This window comes from Palaemon carinicauda, chromosome 13 (assembly GCF_036898095.1).
Source record: "Palaemon carinicauda isolate YSFRI2023 chromosome 13, ASM3689809v2, whole genome shotgun sequence".
Lineage (NCBI taxonomy): Eukaryota > Metazoa > Arthropoda > Malacostraca > Decapoda > Palaemonidae > Palaemon > Palaemon carinicauda.
Window position 1 is genome coordinate 117,151,219 of NC_090737.1, and position 14,982 is coordinate 117,166,200.

General features: G+C 35.2%; 1 long non-coding RNA gene across 1 annotated transcript; it reads right to left on the reverse strand.

The window, feature by feature from the left end:
• Positions 1 to 7,622: 7,622 nt before the first annotated feature.
• On the reverse strand, positions 7,623 to 13,457 carry LOC137652034 (uncharacterized). Its single transcript, XR_011046159.1, has 2 exons — positions 13,338 to 13,457; positions 7,623 to 7,782 (listed from the first exon to the last, which is right to left on the reverse strand). It is a non-coding gene; the product is annotated as an uncharacterized lncRNA (long non-coding RNA).
• Positions 13,458 to 14,982: the final 1,525 nt, after the last annotated feature.

Here is a 14,982-nt window from a genome sequence, read left to right on the forward strand (position 1 = left end):
AATTAAATCAAAAAGCTTGATAAGCTAATGATAAAGGTTCCTGAATAGCGAAGGCTAAAATCTAGAGCGAATACATCACCAAAATCGTGAAAAAAAAACTCCAGAATCAACAGCGTATCCAAGTAGGTCTTGCCGGTGGCACGACAGAGGAAAAATTGAGTTCTTGTTGACAAGAAGTACCTGAGTACCTACTCGACAGATGGCGCTGTTGTGTACACCCCCACCTGTATAGCGATCGCTGGCGTATCCCGACCTTAGATTTCTGTCGGGCAACAGAGTTGACAGCTACATGATCATCGGGTAAGTTTAATATTGAAAAATAGAATTTTCTAAAAAAAAAATAACTGTAAACAGGTATTGCTCCCAAACAACTCTGTAGAGCAGGGAATGCCCAAGGTTACTCAAGGGACCCAAAAACAAACACAGGATCTCTGAATCTACTCTAGGAGATACTTTGAAACAAGCCGTATCGCCCTTCACAAAAATGGTCAGAAAAAAAAAAATATTCAATATCTTGAAACTGGGCCGTTCAAAACTGTTAAAGTACCCTAAAAAATTCCTTATAGCAGGCATAATCCGGAAACATAGAAAAACCTTGTAAAATTTTGTAAACCTAAATATAAAGGAAAAGATTTTGAATTGATATTGGAAGATCATATCCATTTACATAATTTCCTTAAAAAGGTTTATAACTAATAATAAGAGTTCCAAAGGAGAAAATCATCGATACTGGTGTCGGGGCGAGTATCCCTGGAAACCAACATGAGAAACTATTACCATTATTGGGAATTAGTTGTTGGTTGGTATAGATTTTATCAAACCATTTAATTCTCCGGATATGTAGAAATATTCTAAATTCAAATTCAATTCCAATACCTACTTTCATCCAGTAACTATTGGAGGAAAATAATTTTAACTATTCCCTTAAAAAGGAGACAAACAGAAAGGATTCAGAGAACCTGAGATTTAAAGGAAACTAAGTTATGAAATCGTCAAATTATATCTGAATGAGATCAATATTCTCCATATGAAAAACCATAATAAACCTATCACAAAAAAAGAGAATTAAAAGTTAGACAGTCTAAATTATTACGTTTCTTGATTTGATTAGGAATAAAATTGTAAGCCAGATACACTATCCTTTGAATTTTGTAGAAATCCCTCAATCCTATATCAATCCTATATCCTAATCATCAAACCATCAACAATTAACCAATAATAAAATATCAATCATCAGCAAGATCAAGGCAGAGACTTCAGAATACTGTTGCTATAGTATCCGACTATAGATTCTCAAAGAGAATAACTTTCTGGATAGAACCTTCATATATTATCACTTAATAACAACATACACCTCATAGCTTAGCAAAGAATACTATCGTAATTTCAAACCAGTCAATTAGTATAAGGTAAAGATTATGATTTAACCAAATAATGCATATCATGTGCAATTATCCAGAATATTCAACATAACAAGCAAGCTTCACATTAAAAAGAGCAAGAAAGTGGAGCTAAATTACTGCTGCTGAAACTTGGTTAACCACAAAAAGCAGCATCTAGGCAGATAAACCTAGAAAAGCATAACAATCATCAAAGGTTTTATGCTATGAAGATGCATTTGCTGTGTTCAAATTAAAGGCAAAACTTAATAACCATCAGATATTTACAGAACAGGAATGCCTATTGGAAAGTAAGTATAGAAATAAAACCATATAATATATAAGCTAAAACGCAGGGTAAAACTACCCGAAATTGTTAAGTAGCTTTCAAATCTATCATCCTTAGTTTAATATCCACTGGGGCCACCAAAAGAATGGTATCATAGAAATACAATGAACAATAGAAATCATTGTATAAAAAAGATCCTCACCGAGAATGGCCTCTCCTGATTTAGAAACTGATCATCAGTTGAGCTTTAAGTCACAAAATATACAAAGATAAGTTAAGATTACATATCTGGACATTGTGGTAATCTATCGTTTTGTAAACGTACATTATACTACATAATCGCGTAAAAGATTTTCTACGTTATTTTCGTAAAAAGAAGCAAAAATTTACTCGAAGATACCACAATGCTTGTTTTTTAAAATCTAGCAATTTAATATTGTTACCAAAGATTTTAGCTTATACGTTTCCTGATTTAAGATATGGCTATGATCACGACTTTTTGTTGTTTCAAATGCTATGTAGAAATTATAGCTATCAATTACAAGTACAAATTCAGGTAGCAAAAAAACATTATCCATATGCTTAGAAGAATGGCACACATACAAGCATTGTGGTCAAATCAAAGTAGAACTAAATGGCACACAACTTAAAATCTTATAAAAAAAATTCTAGTCCTGATAGGTCAAGATATTACCAACATTCTTATACCTAATGTAAAAAACTAAAATTAAAACTTTCAATTGATGACAATACATTAGTGAGATTTGATATTGATGGTTCTGGTAAATTTAGTATGACACAAAATAGAAAATGAGTGAAGTTGTGATCAAAGTTATTGAAATTGTGATTTAGAGGTATTTCAAGTTGTGAATAAAGTATAACTTGGTTATATGTTTTGTTCTTCGCTCAAATTTGCAAATAAAAACAAACTGACAGTTACTGTTAAGACAGGCAAAGACTTAATCAGTATAATGTAAAATGAAAATTATATGGCGCAGACAGCAACAGCTTTTAAGATTTTTCAAGAAGAAAAAAATCAGTTTTGCAGTTGAATTTCAATAGATAACGTTAGCTGATTAGATAATATCAAGGCACTTTGAGCCTCACTATAAATAGATCTAAATAAGATCTTTTTTAAATGATTCATTCTCCCAACACCTAAACACATGGCATGTATCTTTTTTTTTGAAGTCACAGATCCTAAATTTCACTTCCACAGTCGAACAGAAGTGTTTTTTTTTATTGATTTTTTTTTTTTTTTTTTTTTTTTTTTTTTTTTGATAAATGGACATCACCATTGTATCTGCCGCCAGTCATTTGTTGATCTCGAGAAACTGTTTCCTGAAAAAAAAAAATTCATGAATTACTTCTCATACAATCTAGGACAAATAAGACGCATTTACATGTAAATTAAAACATACAATAAAATATTGAAAAACCTGCTATTGCATGAGATTATAGAAAAAAAATCTTTTTGCTTTTCATAGCCAATCTTTAGAAACAAGCACAAATCTGTTCATTAGACTCAATTTAGGAAAAATTGTGATCTAAATGAATTATTAAATTTCATATAAACAAAACAGATTTGATTCCTATGTTTGCTAGAAATAGCTTTCTAGAAGGAAACAAACTTTAAAAAATGAAAAATAGGATATCAATAGTTATGTACAAAATTGTCTGGAAATTATTATGGAACGTTTCAAGTAATTGAAGGAGTACTATTTAGAATATTAGGAAACGCAAGAAATGTCCATTTGAAAGTAATTGATTTATTAATATCTAATTAATTATTATATCCTCTATAATTATTAATTTTTTTAATTGACTATGGTAAATTCGTGATATATTCAATTTACAAAAGATCTGATTTATACATATGTTAAATTTCACTGTTAAACTGATTTGGTTATGTAACCTTCATATACATAATAAAAAGTTTTAAACTTCAAAACTTCTTACACTTAAAGATTTCCTCCAAGGCAAGTCTCATTTATGCCAGTTTCATATTGTAAGAAAAGAGACAATGGAAACATAAACTCATCTATAACGGTTGTTCACTTCTATTATCAAAATTTTGAAAATACTCGTCTACAACCCGTATAGATATGGTTCATTTTGTATATACAACTGTATATGTATTACTGAATCCTGAAATATTTTGCCTTTATCATATTACCTACCTTTGTACGATTTTTAACTTAACACACACACAATCACATATTCAGTATGTATGTATGAATATATATATATATATATATATATATATATATATATATATATATATATATATATATATATATATATATAATCTGATATATAAAAAATCTCTATAAATAAATAAATATATATATATATATATATATATATATATATATATATATATATATATATATATATATATATATACTGTATATATAAATATATTAATATATATATATAAATATATATATATATATATATATATATATATATATATATATATATATATATATATATATATATATATATATATATATACCGTATATATAAATAAATCTATATATATGTATATATATATATATATATATATATATATATATATATATATATATATATACATATACATATATACTATATATACATATATATACATATATACTATATATATATATATATATATATATATATATATATATATATATATATATATATAGGTATATATATATATATATATATATATATATATATATATATATATATATATATACATACGTATATATATATATACATACGTATATATTTATATACATACATATATATACATATATATATATATATATATATATATATATATATATATATATATACATATATATATATATATATATATATATATATATACACAGCATGCTCGTACTTGCATGCATGTATATAATGTTTGATTCATAGTTTCTCAGAAAATTTTCTCTTTCGACTCATATTACCGAATTTTTAACTATTCTTAAGCATAGTTTGTCACTCATCACTCAAGGAGATATTTCCAGAGATTACCAGGTATTTATAAACGGGACATTCTAGTCATACTTACGAACGAACCTTAAAAACATCAAGCATGAAAACCCTAAACATTCTTATAAAACACATTTAATAAAAAATAGAATTTTCATCATTAAGAATGATCTATAACAAAAAAACTCATTGTATTTATTCTATTTCCTGAAGATGTTTTGATATGATTACCTTGAGAATTACAATCTTGGTACGGTCTTGTCAGTAAAACTAAACTTGAACCCATAACCACATATAGGTACCATGATTACTACTTTTAGATGAACCTACGATCATTTTCCGACCTTTATTTTGATATATACGAAACATCTCAATCATTAAGATATAGAACATGAAAACTTTTTGGGGGGGACATTATAATGTTTGTTTTACACAATTTCATGCAACATAAATGACAACTACCTACTTATAACAAATGCTAACAAAACTCTGGTAATCAGACTTAATTTAAACATCTTCCCCTTAATATAATATATAGAAACCAATCTTATAAAGTACTTTTTTAAGCACCGTTCATTAAGAATACTTGAGGAAAATGTAGAAACCTACAATCTATTGCCATTTCTGTATATAATGTTTCTCAAAGCAAGACAATACATAAGTATATAGATGACTGACTCCAGATCAATATTCTTACACCTGTCTTTAAAATCAGGAATTTGCCCAAATAAACTCCTTGTTCTGTTTTTACAGAACAGATGCACTACCTTCTTGAGCTTACTAATGTGATTGTCTAACTGACTGCCTGTCACTACGGTCGTGTTACCACCATGCCCAAGTGATTCAACTTCATCTTGGCTAAGAGATTTGACTTTTCTTTGATTATCACAATTATCAAATCATGACAAAACCCTAAATTAATACTCGATATTATAGCAACAGCCATACAAAGTATGCCAGGATTGACCACTCGAAAGATACATCCACAGTTTTATCCCTTGTCAGTGGCCCCTAGCTACTACTAAGTTTAATATCTGAATGAACACCTGAGTAGCTACACCTCACTCGGAGTCAAGAGTCCTCAACTGAAACACCGTACCATATAGAGAGAAGGGAGGTACTTTCTAATGAACTGACGTATAGGTACGAAAAGTATGTGTCCTTCAGATTCAATGAAAGCAAGATGCCTTTCTTCTGATGGAACTTAACATAGATCACACTATTTCTATCCCAAACTTTGAACACCAACTCATTCCGAAGCAAGATGTCGATGACCGACCATCACGAAGAGTCACATTAAAAGTCCACAGATTCATTTCAAAGGACTTCTTAAGTGTTCCTCTCCAACATTCCTCCTACCTCAGTTCACAAGACCAAGGTTCTCACCTATATTGGAAGAAGTGTGAACAGAGTTGGAATTGAAGAGGAGTCGGAGGAGGAAGGACAATGTGCAAATTTCTTCCTCTTTCTAATCTTCCAATCAGTCTCTGCAAACAGGTGTCAAAACCTGAGAGACCCAGACAATGACTCTCCCCTATGGGGAAAAATCCACAAGGGTTGCTCCAAAAGGAAGCACAACACTTGGTAACACTATCCCAAGGAGAAGTAATCACACCTAGTGGGAGCAGAAGCCGCAGACATAATGGTCCGGGGAAAGCATAGGGGAGGGTGGGCAATCGGTGACTGGGTCAGGGGAGATGCAAGGGAACCAACACTGGCACTATAGTAGCACACCATTTTGGCCCCTGCTGCCCTTCATCCAAGGATGGGAAAAAACTACAGACATCACAGGAGGCACCAACACAAGAGGACACATTAACGACGATCTTCACCATTAGCATCACCAAGGGAGGCACTGGCACTGAGGAGCTTACCTGAAACACCTGAGGAGGAAATAACCTCCCTTAGGTGACACATTTTATCACACAAAGGGACAAAAGTCTCCAACCGCCAACAGGATAAGATGAACACCGGGGGAACCGTACAGACTACAAGAACCTGGAAGCCTGCCGACAGCTGTGAAGGCACCGTGCTTCTGACGCTTACTCCATGGGGATCAAGTCACAGGTATAAGCACAAAGCGGTGTTAGTAGATGTGCCCAATGAGAGGAAGGAAAGCTCCTTTCCAACCACTAAAAACATGAACATGACACAACATAGGAAACCACGACCTACACTCGGCATATGGGGATATTTGCGAACAATTATGTTCCTAACAAGAGCACAGGGACAGTGTGGATCTAGAGCCAGTTTAACAAAAACTGGATGTAAAGTCCATCCAATGTACGAGTATTAGTGTCTTTTTCCCATCATAATAATCAACAGCTAGCCTTCACTTCCGGAAAGAAATTGAAAAGGAAATGTTTAGTTTAGGGCTGACTAGTACGCCTGTACTCAATGCAGGTGAAAACATAAGTGAAGAGACTTTGACAGGTTAGGGGCAGGGCTCCTTGCCTTCAGTATCACTTGTCCCTTAAATGAACATAAAAACATTCAACGATCACCCAGCTAACACTGAAAATATATCCCTACTTATAGGATGACGGTTTCTATTTTGTGTTAGAACAAATGGACTTCTAAGGCACTAAAGCCAAGTGTTTAAAATCAACCCATGAAAGTATTCTATCTAATATTACAAAAGCTACTGCATCATCGATAAGACTTCTTGATAGATATATGTGTATTTAGAATAACCTGATAGTACACAGACATAAAACTAATAATGCATAATAGTGTCAAAATCTAAGACCATCTCTCCAAAAAATTATTTGAGAATAATACCACTTTCAAGAGAAATTCTACAGTACTGGACTTTTTTTCTGATAGTATCAGCTCAACATTATATTGTACACTGTACATAAGCTACCTTCCATACATATTTATTACCTACTCTGTAACCTAACTGAGGTGTAACTTCTGAAGAAAACCTTAAATAATGAGAACTTTAACTTATCTTTAAACAGGTGTTCTGTTATCAGCTCTGATAGAGATTTAAATAATTTAATCTTGCGCCATCAACGTTCCATTAGTTTCCATCTCCTTCGGGGAATCAGATTGCCCACTAGAAAGTGTTTTGTTTACAGACTTCGGCTTGTGGATTTCGAACATGCAGGTAAATAAACACACCTGAAAAAAATGTAAAACATCTTTACTACAAATTTTCTTGACCTTCAAGTCATAACCTAACTCGATAATTAATTTGATAGAGTCTCTTTTTAGGATCATCCAGTAGAATGACTGACATATTCAACTTCCTCTTTAGAAATTAATACAATAGATACTTTTCAACCTTAAATTTTACCATGCTCTGATTTTAACAAAAAAACATCTGAAGGAAGAACAGTGCTAGTAACAAGAGTTTATGAAAAAACAAAAACAAGCTTAAGTTCGGCTTGGATAATTATCCAAAAGTATAGTAGCAGCCATAAGGTTTGCACTTTCTTAATAACCCTATTCTTTAAACAATAGTTTTAGGAGTAGGCCTACTTTCCTGATAAAGTTACCAACGTCGTCATTGCATTTTTAATAATGCTTTCGAATTATTAAGGATTGAATAAGATTAAAATCTCACAATTATATAGGTGAATAGATAATTAAGTATAATCATATTTTCATGGTAAAAACTAGAGTGCAAGTATAAAAGATGGAGGACATTATAGTATTTTTAATTACTTTAGTTATCTGAAAATTTTACTATTAACTCACTGTTTTTGTACTTGGAGTCATAGCAAGTGAGTTTAATATTCTGAAGCATAGTAATAAGGCATTATAAAAAAGAATGGTCTTTTCAGCTCCTCTCAAACCTTGCCTAGTCCTTTTCATCTATTTGTATCCTCCAGCAGTTACACAAATTGAGTACTGTATCAGTATGATTCATTGATAGTTCTTGTAGAGAAATCTGTGTGTTTAGTGAGACAGTCTAATTGAATATCCTATCATTTGATGACTACGCAATTCTTCTTTTAGAGGAGGTAGGTGTCACATTCGAAGGCTCAGTAAAAGGTGAGAAAGATAATTCAGGAGAGTATGAGGTAATAGGGGAAATCGAAAACATACACATCGGTTCCCTCTGACAGCCGTTTAGCACACTGGAAGAGGACAGCAGCCTTCATCCCCACCGCCCATAATTGTGCTCAGTATCAGAAGTGGAATGAAGTACCGAAACTTCCTCCATTCGGAAAGGTAGCGCACACGTGATGTTGAATCCCAATGATCGTAAGGGCTTTCTGATTGGTCAAGTGTAGTCACCTGTTTTTACTTAAACACAAGGATGAGTGCGAATGCGCAAAAGAGTGCTGGTGCGCAGGTGAGCACTGGTTCTTCCGCAAGAGCTGGCGCATTGGCGATCATTGGATCTTAGAGTGCTGGTGCGCATGTGAGCACTGGCTCTTTGGCAAGAGCTGGCACATTAGATTAGATCTGAGAGCCCAACTGCGCAGGAGAGCGCTGGAATCTGAGAGTGCAAGTGCGCAGAAGAGCATTGGTAAGCAGGCAAGCGCTGGTGCGCAGGTGAGCACTGGCTCATTGTCAAGAGCTGAAGCATTGGCGAGCGCTGGATCTGGGAGCACAAGTTAGCTGGAGACCATTGGCACGCAGGAGAGCGCTGGTGCACAGGAGATCATTGGTCGAACAGGAGACCGAAGTTGCGCGGGTGCGCGCTGAGGTTCGGCGAGCTCTGTTCCGCCGGCGATCGTAGGTTGGCTGGTGAGCTCCCAAACGTTGCTCTGTGGCCAGGTTGTGTTGGTAGGTCGGCAGGTCAGGAACTGGGATGTGCCCTTTGGAAGGGTGAACATCCTCCGATGGAGATCGCGAACAATCAGAGTCTAGGACCGAAGTCCGAGGACTAATTGTAGCGTCGTCAGGAGAAGGTTCAGGAATAAATGATGCCCATGAGGGCTGTCCCTCAGCAGTAGCAATCCTCTGAAGAGAAGTCTCTATGAGTGGACCCTCTTGCGAACGAGAAAAGTCATCACTTCGCAAGAGAGACTTGCCTAAGACTAAGACTCAGCAAGGGGGAAGCGTAGTCTAGGCGAAGACAGCAACAACAGTCGGAGTCGATGAAGTGATGAAGATGCAGAAAGTTATCCCTCGGGAGGGAGAAACAACCTCACACCGGGGGAGGAAAACTCTCCCTCGGAGGGGAAAGTTATCCAACCCCTGGAGGCGAACCTCCTGGTAGCACTCTAAGATGATCTGACAAGAGCGCTACCTGAGGAAGCGTAGCCGGACCTAGTTCCTCAAAGATGAAATGCTGATCAGATGTTGCCACGGGCATACTTCTAAGAGAAGGGATAACGTTCATGATGACGTGCTCCGAGGGACGGCAGTGACAGCAGATTCTCCAAGCATGAACAGAACAGCTCTGCTTTGTCGGCACTCTTAGTCAAACGAAGAAAACTGCATCGCTAAATGAGGAAAAATAAAATAAATTATGTAACAGAAAATTCCCTCGGGAGAAACACCTAGTCCGCGACGGGAAGAGAGATCACCAAGGGAACAAACATAAAACAAGTACTGCGCCTTTCCTTCACCGGTTGACATCGACGGGAGAAGGGAGGCGAAGAGTAACTGTGATAAAACATGGATTACAATTATTTAAATCAGCTAATAATATTCACTAATAGGAAGAACAACTGATCCTTTGAAGGGAAATGTTCTCTACGGAGAAAAAAAAAAAAGTTAAACCATAAACAATTATAATTTCACTTAAATAACTGAGAAAACAATCGGAAGCGCAACCTAACCCCGTTTCCACCGTTAGTACACTGTTGGAGGCCCATGAAAGGGGAACTGCCTTGAGAAGAAAAAGACCATAGTCAATCTCTGAGAGGCCACACTCCCTTTGCTCAATAATTCATATGTTTCCCATAGGAAGAGGGAAAGGCGAAGACAACAATTGAACGAGGAGGGTCCAAACGATGACGATTCCCCTGCGGCAGCGGCCGAGTCAGCGGTAGATTATCCGCCAACAAGAATACCAATGGACAAGTGGGGAGAGATTGGAAGGGAAGGTTCCCCGGCCTTGCGCAAGCGTCTAGAGAACCTGCCGTATACGTATCACACGCACAGCACAAACACTGAAAAGGAAACTTAAAACATTTCTATATATATATATATATATATATATATATATATATATATATATATATATATATATATATACATATATATATATATATGTATATATATATATATATATATATATATATATATATATATATATATATATATATATACATTAAGAATGTTTTCATAAGAAAAAGCAAGTTAAAAGACAGAAATTAATGGCAGTCCAAAATAGGCGATTAGGAGGAGCGGATACAACCGGTCTCCATCCGAGCCAAAAGTAAAGTGACCTAAATCACTGGAGTGTGAGTGGGAGTGGTAGCAAGCTACCCCCCCCCCCCCCAACCCCCTGCTCACTAGCGGTAGGGGTAGTTAACCCTCGCTAAATTTTAATGGCTTTTCATTTCAGCTCCACAAAAAGTAATACCCCTAAATTAATAGCGTAGGTTTGTATTCCAGTTACAGAACAAATGAGGTTACGATAGGTAAGGCTATGTAATGTAAGGCTAGTTAAGGTAAGGTAGATAAGGTGGGGGTAGGTAAGGTGAGGTTAGGTAAGGTTAGGGTAGGTGTAAGGTTAGGTTAGGTAAGGTAATGTGACACTAGGTGAGGTAGAGATAAGTAATTAGATGCTAGGTAAGGTAACACTAGGTAATGTAACGGTAGGTAAGGTGTGGTTAGGTAAGGTAAGGGTATGTAATGTGAAGTTAGCTAAGGTTAAGATAGGTAACGTTAGGGAAGGTAGGGATATGTAATGTGACGCTAGGTAAGGTAGGGACATGTAATGTGACGCTAGGTAAGGTAGGGACATGTAATGTGACGCTAGGTAAGGTAGGGACATGTAATGTGACGCTAGGTATGGTAACAGTGGGTAGGGTAGGGGTAGGTAAGGTGAGGTTAGGAAAAGTAAGGGTATGTAATGTGAAGTTAGGTAAGGTTAGAGTAGGTAAAGTGAGGTTAGGTAAGGTAAGAATATGTAATGTGACGCTAGGTAAGGTAGGGTAGGTAAGGTTTAGGATAGGTAAGGTAAGGTAAGGGTAGGTAAGATGAGGTTAGGTAATGGTAGGACAAGTGAGGTTAGGTTAGGTAATGATAGGACAAGTGAGGTTAGGTAAGGTAATGTGAGGTTAGGTAAGGTAATGTGAGGTTAGATAAGGTAATGTAAGGTAAAGTAAGGTTAAGTAGGGTAAGGGTATGTAATGTAAAGCTAGGTAAGGTAAGGGTAGGTAAAGTGAGGTAGGGACATGTAAGAGTAGGACATGTGAAGTTCGGTACGGTAAAACCAGGTAAAATGATGGTCGGCAAGGTTATAGCAGGTAAGGTAAGGTAATTTTAGGTAAGATGAGAGTAGGTAAGATAAGAGTAAGTAAGATAAGAGTAAGTAAGATAAGAGTAGGCAAGGTATGAGTAGGAAGGTAAGAATATTTATGATAAGGTCAGGCAAATTGAGGTAGAAGGTAAGAGTGGGTAAGTTAAGGGCAGGTAAGGTAAAGCTAGGCAATATAAGAGTAGGTTAGGTAATTGTAGGTCAAGTATGGGTAGGTAGGGTAAAAGGTAATATAAGAGTTAGTAAGGTAAGGGAAAGCCAGGCAAGGCCAGGGAAAGTAAGGTTTGGTGTGATAAGGGTATGTAAATTGAGATTAGATAAGGGTAGGTAAGGAGAGAGTAAGCAAAGAAGGTTACGTAAGGTAAGGTTAGGAAAAGTAATGGTAGTCAAGGTATGGGCAGGCACAGTATGAGTAGGTCACATAACAGTAGGCAAGGTAAGACTATGATAACATTAGGTAAAGTGAGGATTGATAGTAGATTGGCTAGGGCGCCAGCCACCCATTGAGATACTACTGCTAGAGTTATTGAGTCCTTTCACTGGCCAGATAGTACTACATTGGATCCTCCTCTGGTTACAGCTCATTTTTTTTTTTTTTTTGCCTTCACATACACCAAATAATCTGGCAAATTATTCACACATTCTCAGCTTTTCTCACAGATCTGACAACACAAAGATCGCTAAAAATTCTTCTTCACTCAAGGGGTTAAGTATTGCACCGTAATTGTTCAGTGATTACTTTCCACTTGGTAAAGGTAGAAGAGACTCTAGCTATGGCAAGCAACTCTTCGAGGATAAGGACACTCCAAAATCAAACCACTGTTCTCTAGTCTTGGGTAGTGCCATTGCCTCTATACCATGGTCTTGTAATGTCTTAGGTTATAGCTCTCTTGCTTGAGGGTACACTCAGGCGCACTGATCTCTCTTCATTGTTTATATATTAGAGATATGTTTTAACGTTGTTACTGATCTCGAGATGTTTTATATTGTCATTCATTACTTATAGCCTATGTAGTTTATTAATTTTCTTGCTATTCTAAGATTGTAGCTTATCAATTAATAATAATGATAACGATATAGGTAACAAAATATAAAATGAGACCTACATGAACCTATACTGCTAAGGCTACTCTGATGGGAGGCCCAATCTAGCAAGGAAGTTTTTAGATCTTAAAAAAAAAAGGCCTAGGCAATAAAATACACTTCTATTAGACAAGTTTCGCACCACGAAAGACGAGCTCTTTAACTGTAAACAAAATTAAATGTCAATGAAGTTATCAAGCATTACCTTCGCAAGTTTGAGAAACAGAAGAATTATACAGCACAATTCAACATTTGTTGTCAGGGGAGAGTAACAAGGAACGAACGGGAGACATTACTGTTCCAAACATCTTCTTCTTCTTCTTCTGTCTTTAGTAGCATATCTGACCCAATCTTTGGAACCAATGTACTCCTTTATAAAAACTTTTCCAAACTCTCAGCAACCGCATACATTCCCAAGAACGTTCCAACATTGTTCAGTCAAATTTAACACCTTTTCAATTATTTAGACTCTAATCTCTATCATCTGAGTATATAAAGATATATTCAAAGACTTCGAAAGAAGACAGGAGATTCTTTAGTAGCCTACATATAAAAGAACAGCAACGTGAGATTTATCATTTCATAATTATTCATCTTATAGAAAATAGAGTGAAAGATATATTATCAGTGAAAATGTTAACAAATTCAGTATCAAAATATATTGAAAAAAAAAAAAATATATCAGTAGCTTACATATCTCGGCTCAAACTTCTGTAGGATGCTGTAATAACTTATCAAACTTACCCTGAATCTCCTGTTTGTTCCTTATCAACGGAGAGAGAGAGAGAGAGAGAGAGAGAGAGAGAGAGAGAGAGAGAGAGAGAGAGAGAGAGAGAGAGAGAGAGAGAGAGATGTAACGATTGTTAGTCTTGTTTAATGAAATAGGCCTTACTCCACCCTGGGTACTTGCTTTACTGGACTTTAACGGCTGCTTTTCTGGTGCTAAACAGCAGGGAACTCTACTCTCAACAGAATCTCTAGTCATTTTATCATATGCATTCCAATGCACTTAGTATTTTACACCGTATATTGGTCGTTTATTGTCAAATGCACATTATCGAAGTGCTTAGAAAACAAGAAAGTCTTCAGTTTCCCCCTGAAAGCCTTAATTCATTTTAAAAGATACGAGGGGTCATGTAAATGTAGACCTATAGACCATGATCAATATATACCAGTCATTCGCCAAAGTTGTAATTAGACCTTCAGGAACAACTCCCCCGCCCCCATCAATTGCTACCAACCTTCATCCTGTAACATCCTTTGAGAAAATAAGAATAAGCACAGTATGATTTTAGTCCACCAAAATAGTCTCTATCCCTTAATGATTATAACACTGTAAAGTAAAAAAGAAAAATACAGTTGTGTAGCCTACTAATATGTAATCTTTTATATTTATGCATTAGACTTAAGCTCTTTTATCATCCACTTCACGTTAGCATCATATTTTTTCGATATTTCTGATATACCTTGAATAAACCAATGTGAGAAACCAAAATCGAACAGCACATTTTGAAATTGAGATTTTTGCATTTTTGGTTCGGAGGACATCTGTATTTAAGGTTTAGAATAGTATTTAAAAAAAAATTAGTTTTATTGCTAAAACACGTTCTTTTTATATATTTATGCATGTTTTTCTGTTCCCTTAAGCAACCCTTATCTGACTTGAGCACCTATTTATTTATCTTTTCTTATGATTTTATTTGTATTAGGTATCCATATAAGAAATTACAGTTTTCTATGACTCAATGAGTGGATTTTCCGTTTTCTTTAAAAAAATTTTGTGCTAATCTCAGATAAATGTTTGTTTTACGTCTCTAAGATATGACCATCGTATTTCTTTACCTGCTTGT